The 17,022-nt window shown below is 38.3% G+C and overlaps 1 protein-coding gene across 6 annotated transcripts in view; it reads right to left on the bottom strand.

The window, feature by feature from the left end:
• Positions 1-16,564, bottom strand: part of ankrd6b (ankyrin repeat domain 6b) — a 47,731-nt gene extending 31,167 nt beyond the window's left edge. For 2 of the 6 annotated variants that reach the window (XM_066690827.1, XM_066691116.1), the window contains exon 1: positions 5,935-6,208. The gene's annotated coding sequence lies outside the window, so the exon portion shown is untranslated. Of the gene's footprint in view, positions 1-1,897; positions 1,971-5,934; positions 6,210-16,206; positions 16,316-16,432 lie in introns of those variants that run through there. The other 4 variants (XM_066690976.1, XM_066690899.1, XM_066691046.1 and 1 more) reach the window with 4 other exon arrangements.
• Positions 16,565-17,022: the final 458 nt, after the last annotated feature.

The raw sequence follows: 17,022 nt of genomic DNA, 5'->3' as shown, positions 1-17,022 counted from the left end.
ATGTTTTCTTGGCACACTTTAGGCCCCTTAGTGCCAATTGGGCATCGTTTAAATGCCACGGCCTACCTGAGCATTGTTTCTGACCATGTCCATCCCTTTATGACCACCATGTACCCATCCTCTGATGGCTACTTCCAGCAGGATAATGCACCATGTCACAAAGGTCAAATCATTTCAAATTGGTTTCTTGAACATGACAATGAGTTCACTGTACTAAACTGGCCCCCACAGTCACCAGATCTCAACCCAATAGAGCATCTTTGGGATGTGGTGGAACGGGAGCTTCGTGCCCTGGATGTGCATCCCACAAATCTCCATCAACTGCAAGATGCTATCCTATCAATATGGGCCAACATTTCTAAAGAATGCTTTCAGCACCTTGTTGAATCAATGCCACGTAGAATTAAGGCAGTTCTGAAGGCGAAAGGGGGTCAAACACAGTATTAGTATGGTGTTCCTAATAATCCTTTAGGTGAGTGTATATGCCAAATAGTTTTATCTTGGTATAGCTGGAGTAGGGCTGGACGATATGACTTAAAAATAATATCTCAATATTTTTAGAAGTTTGGGCGATACACAATATATATCTTGATATTTCTTGTTTTTATGCAATCAAGCCACAAAATAAGACCAAAAACATTCAAACTACAAGTATTTCGTTAATCCTCCAATAAGCAAAACTAACAAATACTACATGCAGGCTGTCATGGTAAATATATGAAGAATGCAACACATTACAGGGCAAGTGTTGTGTGATTACTATTACGTGTGTTATGTTGTTATGGGATATACACTCACCTAAAGGATTATTAGGAACACCATACTAATACTGTGTTTGACCCCCTTTCGCCTTCAGAACTGCCTTAATTCTACGTGGCATTGATTCAACAAGGTGCTGAAAGCATTCTTTAGAAATGTTGGCCCATATTGATAGGATAGCATCTTGCAGTTGATGGAGATTTGTGGGATGCACATCCAGGGCACGAAGCTCCCGTTCCACCACATCCCAAAGATGCTCTATTGGGTTGAGATCTGGTTACTGTTGGGGCAAGTTTAGTTCATCTTCATGTTAATAATCATCTTCATGTTCATCTTCATGTTCATAATCATGTTAATAATCATCTTCATGTTCATCTTCATAATCATCTTCATGTTCATAATCACGTTCATCTTAATTTTGGCAATGATCACCCTCCATACAGTTCTCTCTCCTCATGTCTGTCTGTGTTTCTGATGCTCATTTCTTGCCGCATCCGACACGTGTGGAATAACCGGGAAGAATGCAAAGCGTCCTAATGACGAAAAATACTGCCGTAAAGATTGCAATATGCGACACCACGATATAAACGATATAGCATAATATGAAACGATAGACGTTTTTCTATCGTCATACGATATATATCGTCATATCGCACAGCCCTAAGCTGGGGTATTTTAATTAATTACAATAATGCAAAGTACTGTGTAGTAGTAGTGCAATAAAGTAGTACAATAATTGTAATTATGTAAAATAAAGACACAGACAGAATAGCCACCTTTGTTCACCAGCACCATTGTTCAAATTGTTCAGGCTCTTAAATACGATTAAATCCTTGAAACTAGCAGCTGCAATTTCCTCTTTAACATCTGGGAAGGATTTCTTAGGAAATTACATGTCTAAGGGCGATAACTAATAGAATGAAAATCAAAGCACAATGTAAAACTTCCAAAGCTTTTCTTAATGTCTGAACAGGAAAAAATCCAGAAATACAAATCCAAAAAGTGTATACTACAGCATGATTGGAGTTGTCCTGTACTTTACTCTCTGAGCTGCTGTGCAGAGCAACCGTCTCTAAAATTGCATATGCAGGCCTATTTCATTTTTGGAGTGTAATTAAGAGTCTCTGGAGTCACATACCTGAGAAAATATGTCAGAAGAAGCCCATGTGTAGGTCAGTGCTGGTGGATGTGCTGTAAGTTGTGATGGGTGGCTGTCAAAGAGCAAGTAATTGATGTCAGAGTTTTCAGGGAATCGGGCTGGGATTAATTTACATGATGGCATCACAATATCCCCAAGTGAACAGTAGAAGTACAAAGACTACATGTCAATTGCTCTAATTGACATCAGGACAGTGGGCCTCAAGACCTCAGTGCGAGCCAAGTTGGCAAATGAAAACAAGATCTGTCTAAGCACCAAGAATGGGAGAAACATACCTGCGTTCAGCTGGCTTCACTCAAGAGACAATTTGAACATTTAATGAGGAGGAGGGGAAGGAAGATTCAAAGAAAATCACACACTTAAATCAAACCAAGTAATTCTCTGGAGTGCCTCCAGTAAAGGTCCCTGCAGAGATTATAGCCCTACAGTTCACAAAGTGGTGGTCTGATTCATATTAATAATACAAAATACCATCAATAATAATAATTTCATTGTAGCATCTATATGTGGATCACTTCACACATCTAATAAGCTAAGATTTTAAGGAAATATTATTTGTGCAAGTGAGGCTTTAATAGTATCTAAAAGGAATCAACAATTCTGGGGAATTAATTATAAAATAAGGTGTGTTCTAAAAATACCTGATACCATCCAGAAAACGAACTAGGTCAATGTATTTTTCAAAGACATTCTTATATTACAAAGTAGTTTGGACCACTACATAGAACAAAGAAGCTGACTGCGGTTCCCTTTAATAGAAGCCGTACAACATTATCCATGTTGTTACAACAGGCAAAAATTAAGTAAACATTTACACTGTACTAGTTTGCGCGCAAACTTGTGGATATTCTATTGTGTGGTTGTTTGATTCTAAATCAGTTTAGTTACTACACTCAGCTACACTGGGTCCACAATACAAAACATCTGAATTGAAAGGCCCCTTACATATCCTAAGTGGAAAAGGCTTCCTATTACTGATGTTCCCAAGCAGTCTTAGCAGGAATGTATCCATGTTGGCAGCACGCCAAATTAGGAACACTGCATTTTCTTAAAAACAAAACTCCACAGACTACTTTGGAAAGAGCTTCAGTCTCTTCTTGCCACCCAGTGTAAAACGGCAGCAGAATAATCAATGCAAGACTGGCAGATGCGAGGAGCTAATCCGGTTACTCTGAAAAGAGACTGCTTGGCTTTGTTGAGACTTTAGCTTTTCAGAGGTTCAAAAAGAGGAGATGAAACCACAATATTTTCTTTCCTCTTAAAATCTCTGGCATTAAACACTTAATGATAGCAGATGCAGCTATGCTGAATAGTCACTGCTGTGCGTAATGACTCTTTTAAAACAGTTTATTGTTTCACGGTGATAAAGACATTTACAGCTCCTGCAAGCCAAGAGAATGAGAAAAAAAGCTTTTATTGTCCCTCATAACTATTCAGTGGAATGCTCAAAACCCCACGAGGCAGTTAAAGTAAATGCCAAAGAAACAGCTTTGAAAGAAGTGTATGAATGTTTTATCAGCATTCTTATTAATATGATGACAAGTTTTATGGCTTTATTTTACAGTATTGGGACTTAATGACCAAAAAACACCCATCAGTAAAATATGTCCACAGAAATACATAAAAAATAATACCATACAATGCAATACAATTTCTCCTGCTAAAATAGCCAAACATTTGGACACACATCCTCAAGTAAAACATTCTTACTTTCAGTTTCCACAGAAACAAAAATATATTATTTCCCTCCATATCCGTAAATGACGGGGTGTGTTTTAAAGAGACTCTTAAAATCAGCCTTCATAAGCATCCTGTAATGACAGCCCATTAAGCACCATAATTCTACATTACACACCTGGTACTTCCTCTCTGGTCAGCCCGTCTAATTCACTATGTATTGAATAGGTTCCCACCGGAATTCCCCAGATTCTTCTGACTGGTGGATGAGGTACATGAACATTGAATACAGGGACTTAGACACAGTCCAGTGATTGCATCTTTGGAGCTCCCTAAGGAATATCCTCAGCCTCAAATTATATACATATTTATAAGCCCTTCACCTTGCCCTGTATGCTCTCCCACTATTTCAGAGCTGATGTGTTGAGATTCCTAGGTCACATGATCTAGTTACACGCCTCAGGGCTAGAAAGTTCACACCACAGTATTGTTTTGCTCTCCAAGGTTCCCTGTGTCTTTAATACACAGGTGCCAAGAGGCACATGATACACTTCAATAATGTGGGCACTTCGTAAAAGGAAAACAGGAAAAGGCTCAAATTTATCTGCTGCTCCCACAGTATTCTATATTTTGAAAACAACTGCATGTGCATCCGACTGGACTCCCAGATTAAAATGTACCATAAACTATATTGTCCTGCTTTAGTATTTTAACATCTGCCCTTTCAAGGGCAAACATTTTTATCATTTCAGCAAAAGCCAGCAATAACAAAGGGCAGAGCGACAGACCAGAAAACAAAATATGTCACTAAGGTGGTGCTAAGCACTTACAGTTTTCTTTTAATATTCGAATGGATGTCCAAGTCACAAAATTAGGAGTAGGATAAAATCTTAAACCTATCTGGACATTAGGCACACAAACCTTTATTGTAGATAATACAATCATATGAAACCAGCCTCTCATCAAATGAAACTCAGTATAAGAAAATATGGAGTGACACATTATAGGACATTTTAAAAGCAGTTATAAAACAGTACAATTACATTGAGTATTTGAGCTAAGAAAAAAACTATATTTTTTCTTAAGTCACTTCCAGTTAACTAGCTGTGTACTGCTATTCTGTGCTGCAGAATTAGCAAACCTATGAAACAGGTAAGGAACAATGACATTTCATTTTAATGCTTAGGGCCTAATTAAAATGAGTTTCCTAAAAGCACCCTAATGATGGTAGTAATTACTAATGCAGCAAAATGTGCTATTCAAAGTTCCCTCCAAAAATACCCAACTTTTTGTACCTGAAATTTCTGATCTCAGAAATCAAATAAATAATTTGGCTAATCCTGGTGAAATCTCTTATTCCAGGTTTAAATGTAAATCTCTGCAATAATACGGAGACCTCTCGATTGTTATTTAAAGGCAATGGAAAAAGGTTTCAACGAGGCAGTGTTTTTACTGCTGTATAGGAGAGTTCATGCTTATTATGTCTTCTTACCCCTGTAATCAGTTTTGCCCTGTAATTGGGTCTTGGCACTCAATTTTCAATTGTTCTTCAATTTTCATACACCTGCTTGAATGTTAAAGACCATGTCTGCACAGCATTGCCTTGCCACATTTCTCTCTCATGTTTGTGAATAGCTCAGTAAGAGAGATTGTTCAACATGTCATCACAGATTTATCTTGTCTAGTAGTGCAGGTCATTTGGCAACATTCCAGCTTTCAACAATAGATTCTAAAGACATGTAAGCCTCTAGTAACAGGCAGTCTTAAAAAAATAAAATACTAATAGTATTATTTGTATGCAGTTTTAAATATAATTAACTAAAAATAAATAAAGGCATTTTGAAATTAAGCACTATTTTTTTAGGCTGACTTTCACTTTATATAGTTCTGTTTTAAAGAGTGTATATATAGGTTTATTGTCCTAGAATAACAAAGACAGCTATGCTAACTTCCACCAACATTATGTCAAAGGAATATTTCTTGTAGAAAATGAGCCACTGGCGAAACTCACAGAGACTGAAAAGTGCAGTGTTAAGTGGTCTTTGTCTTTTAAGACAGTAGGATGTTTGAATAGCCTTTGTCTAACTGTTCAGCACAAGCTCTGCAAGAATAGGCATTAAGCAGCGTGGGTAAGCATCATGTTTAAACTTTTTGCCACTGTAGTATTGTAATGCCTTACATACAAACTTGAAAGTTCCCAGGCAATTTGGGAGCAACCTGCTGCTTATTCGCCAAAGCAAGCCGTGCTACGATAAACCCGTCACATTAAATCCAACAACACATCAAAGTCAAAACAGAGCAACAAGAGAAAATATTCCATATTGTGGAAGGCTACTTACAGTGATAAGATCCTGAAAAAAGGTGAGCGCTAGAGAGACTTTAGTGGAGCGCAGCAGACAAAGCTATACAGCGCAAGTGTGAGAGCAGAGTGTCAGGGAGTGGGACGGCACTCACAGACAGCTGGAGTAAACAACACCCCCAGAGTACTCTCCTTCCGCTGAATGCCCGCTGCAATTTGCATGTCTATGGCTGCTTCCCTGGGCCTGTCAGTGGGATGAATGAAAGAGCAGAGAGCTCCGTGCACTTAGCCAGGCCCGTCTCTGACTCCTCCGTTGTTCTCTGCTGGTTAGAGAAGAAGGGAAGGGCTGGTGGAGGGGGGGAGGGTAAGAGCAATGGTGCTTGGCTAGGCACCTTGGGAATGTTTACATTTTCTTGCACCCGATCAGAGTGACTTAGGAATCCTTCCCTTTCAGCTGCTGTCTAACACAGTCAACCTTCTCTGAATAGCTAAAAACTTAATCCCCTTTTCAATTGAGTTTTCAGAGCAACTCCCAGTGCTTAGCTCCTATTTTGAAGCAAGCTCCTTGAGAAAAAGGAGGGGAAAAAACATGTCTTCAGCTAACATTTTAAATCGGAAATCTGGTGGAGGGAACAATCAACCCCTACTCCCAAAAATATATTATTCAGATCCCCCCAGGGGTTCTGGAAAAAAACAATGGAATGTTTTCAAACCAGACCTCCAACTAGGTATTGTTTTTTCAAGGCAGTAGTTCACAGGACTAGGTCAGGAGGTGGGGGTGAAATTGTGACCCATCTGGTAAAAGCACTTCACCGGAGGGCAAGGTGTGGCCCATTGCCTGCACAAGCTGCTCACCAGTGCAGCCTATGTCATTGGCCACTCCAGGGGTTGCTTCAGAAATGGCTGACAGGGGAGGATGGGTGAAAGTTGGCTGGGGAAAACAGCACATTCAAGTATCGCCTGTGGCTTCTCGAGCACCTGCAAATTGGCTGTTCCATCTGCATCACATCTCCAGGCTGGTGTGATAGATAGCATGTAGGCATTCTTGGGCTTGGAGTTTGAAAAATGGATTGTGTAATGGAGGATGCATGCTCCGTCATATGCCTCCCGAAGCAGCGCGGAAGTCATGATAGTGAGCAAGGTTCAGTAACTAAGACGATGCTTGGGGAAAATAAGGCGAGAAATAATTGCTATTCTAACATTTAAAAAAAAGACCTAACAATTCATAAACTGTACTAACAATACAAAAAAGGACATTTTATAGCTTGACCAATTTGCAGTAATATACTTTAGCATATGATAACATTTATTTGTTTCATTTTCACATATCATGAGCATTACTAACTGCTATTTTTGCATCTATCATTACGCATAGTGGTTAATATAAGCAAGCACAGGCTATAATATCAGCACTGTGGAGTAGTGGTTAGGGATCTGGACTTGGGGGTTTAAATCCTGGGTGGGGCAGTGCTGTTGTACCCTTGAGCAAGATACTTCACATAGATTACTCCAGTTAAATGCCCAGCTGTATAAATGGGTACAAATGTAAGTTGCCCTGGATAAGAGCGTCTGCTAAATGACAAATAATGTAATGTAATATCAGCATATCATATTCTTGTTCTGACCAGACTTAAGTAACTGTCACTATAGTTGCCACCTGAACTGCAGATTGTTGGCACAGTATAACATCGACACACATTTAACAAATGTATTTTCATTTTTTATTAACCAAATGTTTAATTAAACATACTTTTACTTCTCCTTACTTTTTTAAATGCAGAGATTAATTCTTGGGAATGCAGTTATATCAGTGTAATTTTAACCCTGGGTTCAACATGACTTATGTTTCGCAAAATGATTCTAGCTGAAAAGAACGAAAGTTAAAAAAGAGAAAAAAAAGGATTAAGATTTAAGCAAGATAAGCCTGGTCTCGGTGGATTTCTATGCAGACTACAGTGATTGAGATAAAATCTGAGAATTATTACGGGATATAAATTATATGATAATCCTGATATAAGGAAACCCAAAGATGAATACAGTAAACACAAAATACCATTTGTTATGCAATACCTTGCTCTGTAGTTTAAGAATAAGATGATGTGAATGATTGAACTCTGCACATTTTACTTTCTGACCATAGGTAAGTTTTAAATAATAAGTAATAATAATAAATAGTTTACAGTATGCATGTTTGCATATGTTTTAACCAGAGAATTACATAATTTGCCCAGGCAGAACTCACAAACACTTCCTAACACAAAATTGTGATCGACAGCCAAGGAAAAGACATCTGTTAGCAGCCTGTTTACCTGTAACCAATTGAGCTTCTTTCTTAGCGGCTCTTTTACATCACAACAAATGCATTTACCCACTAGAACGATAACTGAATATTGAAAAGAAGAGTAACAAAAAACTTTGGTCTTCTGCAGTTAATTAATGTAATTTTCATAGTGACTTTCCCACCAATGCTTATTAGCTCTGGAAACGTCTGCCATCCTGTATACATGCATCTTTTAAGAACCTGCCATTAATCACAGGGAGAGATCCAACCTTTCAAATGAGCCCCGTCTGCCTCTCTACACCAGTTTATCAAAAGAACAAATCAAATGTGGCCAGCCTCCCCCTAATGCAATTGCCCTTACCTCCTATACCACTATCCACTAGGGAGTTGAGTCCGGTTGCTAGCATTCTGTGTCAAAAGATCAGAGGCCACATCTGCTGCGTGCAGAGCTCCCCAGCTATCTCATCCTAACACACACACACACACACACACACACACACAGACAACCAGATCCAATCCATCAAAAAGAAAACTATACCTCAATGCCAAAGATGTGTCCTTCTCAGAGAACCAGGGCACAGAAAGAAATACAGTATATTGGTCAATTATACCTGTAGTGCATATTACTGGTCACCAGGTTTGCTCCTGATCAAATATATATATACACACACTGTTAGGTCCATAAATATTTGGACAGTGACACAATTATCATCATTTTGTCTCTGTACACCACCACAATGAAAGGAAATCAAAATGTGCTTTAAGTATAAACTTTCATCTTCAATTTGAGGGCGCTTCACAGTGCAGATGGACAATGACCCAAAGCATACTGCGAAATCAACCCATGACTTATTTTTAAGGCCGAAGAAGTGGAATGTTCTGCAATGGCCAAGTCAGTCACCTGACCTGAATCCAATTGAGCAGCATTTCACTTGCTGAAGACAAAACTGAAGGCAAACACCCCAAGAACAAGCAGGAACTAAAGACAGCTGCAGTGCAGGCCTGGCAGAGCATCACCAGGGAAGAAACCCAACATCTGGTGATGTCTGTGGGCTCCAGACTTCAGGCAGTCATTGACTGCAAAGGATTTGCAACCAAGTATTGAAACTCACAATTTAATTAATGATTATGTTAGTCTGTCCAAATACTGTTGAGCCCCTAAAACTGGGGGGACCACATATACAAATGAGTGTAATTCATACACCGTTCACCCAATTAACTACCCTCAAAATAAAGATGAAAGTCTACACTTAATGCACATCTTGAATGTTTCCTTTCAAATCCATTGTGGTGGCATACAGATCCAAAATGTTGAAAATCGTGTCCTTGTCCAAATATTTTATTTGACCTAACATTATATATTATATATATATATATATATATATATATTATATATATATATATATATTGGGTGCTACATGTCACAGTGTCTCAGCATTTTCCCTATATATTTCTTATCTTTTAGGATCTTGTAAAACAGGAGATTTGTATTGGTACATGATGTGAAATAAATCTCTAATTCATGCAGAATCCCAGAGGAACATATTAGTGGTTAACTATTTGAAAGGTATTCCTTTCAAATACTGTAACACTGCATTCTGGAATAAGAAAAAACGTTCAGATGTTTGTTTCTTTTGCTAGCCTACAGATCAAACTGTAGCCCAACAACATGTCTAGACATCAAAGTATGTCGTATAACTCGCTGCATGCATTTGCCCTCTTGGGTTATGCAGTCCCTCGATATATGGGCTAAGGTGAGGCCCTCAGTCCAGTAGAAAAGAGATGTGCCTCGTCCTATGGAACAACTGGGTGCAGGATTCATAAAATCATTCTGTTTTGCCCTGACTTGTTGGCAGTTAAAAAGGTTGGTATCCCTGATTTTTACAACATGACAATGCCCAAAGAGCTGCACAGAAACAGTGGTCTCTCTCCAAATGTAGATTAAAAAGGGGGGGGTGGGGGGTGAAACACATTTTTGGGGTACATTAAAAGAAGCATTTATTTTCATTTTACATCCACTGTCAGAAATACAACTAATAAATTATAAATCTTATATCTGTGAGGAAATCAATTGTTTCAGCCTCCATATCCATATCTGCTTTTTCAGACAGCCACAGCCCTTTGTGATTTTGTTTGGTATCTCCTGTTAACACGTTTCCTCCTTTGCTACACGCTCTCCATTTAAAGATAAAATATTTTCCAGAGGACATGTGTTTTCAGACAGCGGAAATACTCTTATGTAACATGACAGTACTACTTTATAGGCAAACAATTTGCAAAACCACAGTATCACCTGCTCATATTATTAAGGTGACTGGGGTTAGTCAGAATATACCGCTTTTCTACATGTCCTGAAGCAAAACTGCACTCTACAATTATAAAAATTCTTCTCTGAATCAGGGAGACTCATAAATGACACTTAAAAGCAATGCCAAAAGCCCTGTAAGCCACGCAATAAGAAACAAATGTATTCTTCTGGAACCCCTGAGAAAAAGTTGTAATTTTCACTTCTACCCCACAGTCACACTCAGAAAAGGGAGAGTGTGATAAACTGAAAGGGGAGAACGAAGATGCACAACAAAACTTTATTACAATGAAGATTTGGGAATCGACTCAAGAGTATGTCAACTTTTGTCCACAATTTCTAGGAAAGAAGATGCTTATTTTTGGGAAGACTGAAGTCCATTACCTAAATAAATACTGATGTACTCAGTATCTAAAAAGCTGACTTTCTTTTTTATACAATACTTCTGAACGAGATCTGTGTGCACAGGAAATAGCATTTAACCTCCATTTGTAAAGAAAACATGATAGCAACACTGTTTAGCTTTTCTCTGTAAATGCCAGTTCAGCAGATCCCCAAGGCACAGTGCAATAACAGGGAATGATCAGGAAATACCAAGCTTAAACTGCAATAAAAAAAGTTCACAACACCATTACCATTAACATAATTACTATAATAGATAGACTTTCATTAGCAAATATGCTTGTTATACTTTAAATAAGGAGGATAAATAAGGTGTGTTATAGACTACACAGTATAAAATTAATTTGAAACTGGATTTGTCGTATTGTGGCATTCATCTTGACAGAAAACAAATATGTTGTTTTTGGTTTTAAACTAAACAGACACCATCTCAAATTACTGCTTTATCATCTAGGCCTCTGGTCAATTGAGGATGTTTTATGCATGACAGAAAATAGCTGAAAAAACATGACAGATGCTGTCAGAGCACCAAAGACCTGATCTCACACCAATTTAGGATTTGATAGCCCCTTGCTTAAAAAGATGGATTACAACTGGTAGACTAATATATTCTTAGGAAAACCTATTCTTAGTTATGTGCCTTGGGCGGATTTTAATTTCCTCTGCTAATCCAAATATAATGTCATCTATCTTTAGAAAAAACATTTATGTTTCTTTCACAAACTTAAACAATAGCCCTACAAATGTGGAATAAAAGAAAATAAGAATTTGAGGTTATATATCCAGTGCACTAACATTAGACAGGGGAATCTGTTTTGAACATCTGGGTTCATCCAATCCACACCCTCCACCGCCCCTCTCCCCCTCCCCCTCCTCACACCAGGGAGTGTCATTCCCGAACAATAGGCTGATGCTGGAGGGGTAACTGAAGATGGTATATAGAGTCGGATCTATAATGATAAAACAGACATGTAATCCGATGGGGCCCACCCCACACACTATCAAATATCTTCAAAAACAGTCAAGTAGCATTCCAGGTGAGAGGGATGACTAATGGGGAAGGGAGGCATGGACAAGTCCAGGAAATGTCTTAAGCCAGTGTACAGGATGGCAGGATTTATGAAGGGGGGTTGCCAAATAGATAATGTTACAGGAATCTAGTAAATTACAACAAGACAGGGCAATACCAGCAGGCCTCTCTCTGGGGCTGGAGAGCATCTGCACACGCCACTGGGTGCAGAGGACCTTCTCAAACAAATTAAGATGAGTCTGGAGACCAGGCTCGCACAGGGCTGGGATAAGGTTGCACATGGTAAGCCTGTATCAGTAGAAGTGCTACCGAAGGCATTTGCTCCTCTGAGCCTTATGTTCACGTTCACAGCAACACAAAGCACACCAGTACACTTCAGTTTTGTCCTGTGCAATACTGTAAACCAGACCCAGTAGTTTCTACAATCTTACTTAAACTGCATTTGCCCAGATCAGAAGAGTGGACATCATGTTGAACAAGCTTGGCACAGAAAAACCCTTCACAGTTTACAGTCTGTGGTAAATGTACATGTTGAATATTTGATGCACTCTCTTTATACATCTGAGATTTTAAGAGCTCCTGGCAGCCATACTCTGGCTACTCTTTTTGTGCACTGTCACTTTTTCTTTAGTAAATCAAAGTCAGTTAGAGGTCAGTAACAGGATTACAATGCAGACCCAAATCTATTCACTGTAACTGTAACTCAATAATCAAATCTTATGTGGCTTATCATGTAATTTCTCCAAACGTCCTATTGTCTCCAAGAAGGCTACTCTGTTGAAGTATAAGGAAATACAGTTTCTTTGTCACATGTGATTCAATGACAGGATCATCCATAACTTTCATTACAGTCAGTTGTAATAATGTAGAAAAAGAAAAGACACAAGCAAAGACTACATGCTTCAACCTTCACCTTCTTCAGTGCACACATTACGGATTAATTACCCTGCCAGTGACCTCTCCAGATTGAAATACATGTGACATTTTAAATACTCATCATGAAAGCAACTCTCTTGCTTCCATTACTAATATATATAGACTATGCCTTGAACCAGCTATACTTTTAATATATGTAAGAAGTGCAGATAAACCAAAATAACTGATCTTGCCCATCACCATACTCATGACCCAGGACTGAGAGCTTCTTTAGTCTAAACCAACATGACTCAACCCATCCTCATTGTAAAAGTACACTGTTCGCCAACTTCTTAATGGGTTGATCTTAAATTTGTTCTGATTTTCATCAATATTAATCCCTGACACACCAACCCTTCTGCTCACCACAGAACATTTATTCAGTTTTATTTCTGGGGGATTAATGTAAACATCTGAACACTGCATACTGCATACAATATTATGCTGGTTGTATTATAAAAAAGACAGTGTACTGGTTCTAAACATGATATTTGGAACAACATACAATGTAAAAATGTGCAGCACCCCATTGACTTTTTAAGTTATGATTTGTTTAAATATGTTCTTTTTAATGCTCTGCATTGGAAATCAAATTACCCCATTTGGTCGTTCCTACTATATATTATAGCATTGCAGATGTACTGATTTATCCTGATTATCAGTAAGCTTCAGCAACCCCAGGGTAACATTAGGACATCTATGATTCACTAGATTCAATATATTACAGCAGTGCCAATCAAATGCAGTGACACATAAAACAGACTTTCAATATTTCCTTTACAATAACGTACATGAGATGAGAAGGTAAGCTAATGGCAAATGTGGCTAATGAAATGTATTTTGGTAGAGGAATACTAAATAAACAAAACATCACTACCATCTTACCAGGCCCTATAAAACTGCTAATTTAAGAGTACACCCATTTAATTATCTATAACAAACAAAAGAAATAATGAAAACAATGTGCTTTGAAAAGCAGATGTTACATTGATTTGTTTGGACTATAATTACAAGACTTTCACATGTGATATTGTCATATATAAAAAAAATATTGCTAAGGCCCATACAATGATGTGCTACTTTTCTTGAGAGTGCAAATGCCAATAATATGCATATACAGAATCTATCATAATTTGATTTTATATCATTGATATGAGGATATAAACCTTGACTCATTTTGCAGTCTCAGAGCATAAACATGGAAAAGAAAGTAAAGGACTATAATAAGAAATATGTCAAAAAGCAGTATTTTTATTTTCAGTAGTAAGCTCATGATATGGATGTCTCAAATGTTTTAACATGTAACATGCCATTTATATAAATAAATAACTAAATTACTGAGGAAGGACACTGAAAAAAAAATAGCAATGGAATTTGTGCTTTAAAGATGATCTGCTAAACAATCCATAAATCTGGCATGGCTTTTAATTATTTATTTTTGAAACCATACAGTGTAACAAAGAGCTCCCACACATAAGAGAATGATGTATGTCTTCTACCCAGCAGGGAGACAAAACAGCAGCACCAGAAGCCTGACAGGAGGCAATGGTGAAATGAGCGTTACAGGAAAGATCAAAGGCAGGCTTCCAGAAACTCCCCAACACCCTCCCATCCACACACACACAACCTGACTGCTGTGCAGAGCTTGGCACGGACTCAGACGACCAAGTGCCGATCAATTCACCTCCTGTAAGCTGATGACGGGACAGTTTCTGTTAAAGTACACCTTACCCTAGTTACTTTGTGTCTGCTGTTGTTGTGTGGTGTATAGACTATGGCCAATGTGCAATCACAGTGTTACACTCACTGTATTTTTACCAAATGAACTAATTCATGAAAGACTTACAGGTACACTTTATTTTACATTTACATATCCAGGAGCTGTGGACACACATCTTTTTTCCTTAGTTTCATAGAAGAGCCTGTAACAGCATAAACGTAAGGCCCCTGCAAAGGCCTATTTAAAATGGCATATCCTGTCTTAGCCAGTCAATTACCTGTCAGAAAATGTTTGATTTAGTGTCTTCAAAAGAACATACCTTAAAGTCTAAAAAAAAGCACGCAGTTTTAAAACAGAAATGTTTTGCAACCATGCATATTTTGTTGAAGATGATTTAAATGTTGTTAAATCATAGGTTAATCTTTTCTCATTCCACTGCTACTTAGCAAGATACATTTGAAAGGAACTTCAAGGTAAGGACGAGTTTTATTTTGTTGTTGTTGTTTTTTTTTTAAAAATAAGATGTAATTTATATATCGATTGTATTGAGCTGACAAACATTATTTATCAGCATTATCTTGTTAGACAGCTTTAAGGAGGCACCTTAAATTGTTACATGGGCATGCATGTGTTTAGGCAAAGTGCAATAAAATCAACGAGGCTATAGCCTGTGGCGCTGTTACGGTTGAGAGTAGTTATACGCCTCAGTTGAAACATTGTTATTTGTCTATTCATTTCGTTCTTTAAACTATGTGTTACTTAAACATGATATATGTTCAGAGTACTATTGTTAAACTGGTTCACGTGTTGGTTGAACTGGCAGACAGAGTGTGTAAGATTTTGACTACATTTCCCAGAAAAATATATTATCGACTTTTTTTATGTGCATGAAGCTTTTAATGGAAAGCTTGAATTAAACACAAGAAGGGACAAAACAAATACACGACCTGTCCTTCACAATTAACAATATTATGGTATATTCAATACAAATCTCTATCCCGAATATGTAAAACAACCTGACTCGCAGCCGAGTGATACCTGCTCTCGTTTGGGGGAGCGCAGTTTTCCGCAGTTCTGCGCAGATCTGCACAATCCCACCGATCCCATTGGCGGAGCCGCGCTCGACAGCGGAAATCTGCGCTACACGAAGGCCACCATTATGGCTGCGCTGGGATGCGCTTCACGTTTTGCCCCAAATAAAACTTTTTTATACGACATCCTCCGGTACCCAGTGTAAGCCATTGATTAACCAGCCAACACTTTCATTAAACGCAGTTAAGCGTCAGTCGAAACGTTTGCATCTGCATACAAAACGTTGATCTAAAGTCAAGATCCAAAGGTACCTCGTCCGAATCGACTATCGCATTACGTATCTCCTTCCCGTAAAAGTGAACTAGTTAACTTAAGTAACACAATACATAGTAGGCTGCGGTCTGTGTTATTTAAAACACACTTCAAAGGCCCACACGTTCACCAATACCGTTTCTAAACACAAGTACATGAGTGTAGAATAAACTGCTCGTATTTCCAGCCTATTTGGTTTAAGCAAAAATCAGCGATGTGTTGCGAATCAGATTCCAATAGATACACCTGAAGATCAAACAGACAAACAAACAAAAACAATGCGGACATTTTAACACATATTGCCGTTATACTCACTTCACTTCACCGATCCCCGTAAAGGATATATTTGCACACAGGTGACCGTCGCACGCAGTGTTATTGCTGGGTGAGTACACACCTCAATCATATTTTGGAAACTAACATGCAAAGTGCTAATACATGTTTCGTGTTTCTACACGGGACGTTGTGCGACAAACAACCAAAGCTATTGCCTTAAAAAACACAGCAGTAGTCAAAACAGATAAACAACACAAACGCTGACCTTAAACCTCGCAGGAACTGTGCGGCTCTTTTTCAGGTGAAGAATGAAACCAAGTCCCTGTGGACGTTATTTACAGACCTGATACCTGTAGCCCTGCTTACACACACACTCACAAAACAGTAAAGACAGTTTGTCACACATCCAACTTTTTTGCGCCTAAGACATGATTATTAAGCGACCTCTTGTGGGCAAATGACAATAAAGACTAGACGTGACAAAGTACTGTACATTTCCAGAGCAAGATCTTAGCAAGCATGGAAATGTTTTTATAGTAATTGTGTAATCAGACGACTATAAAACTATTGACTAACACCCTGTCTTCCCAGGGATTTTTGGTTTGTCGGATAACTGCAGTTCTGTCATTCATCTTAGACTGTTTGATGAATACACTCACAACTGGTCCACATCCCATCGGCTAAAGTAGGGATGGGCTATGTGTACACTATGGATCAATACAACAAGGACGTGCTATGTGTTACATTTTATTTTGAAAATGTAAATGCATTTTAATATAGATGAAAATGAGTTTATTCTTATCATCCTTTAACTGTACTTCGGTGTGTTACCCCAATGGCCGTTGGGGGTATGTA

The sequence above is a fragment of the Amia ocellicauda genome, chromosome 1 (genome assembly GCF_036373705.1).
Source record: "Amia ocellicauda isolate fAmiCal2 chromosome 1, fAmiCal2.hap1, whole genome shotgun sequence".
Lineage (NCBI taxonomy): Eukaryota > Metazoa > Chordata > Actinopteri > Amiiformes > Amiidae > Amia > Amia ocellicauda.
Note: the sequence above shows the minus strand (reverse complement) of the source record. Positions and strands in the feature narration are given on the sequence as shown.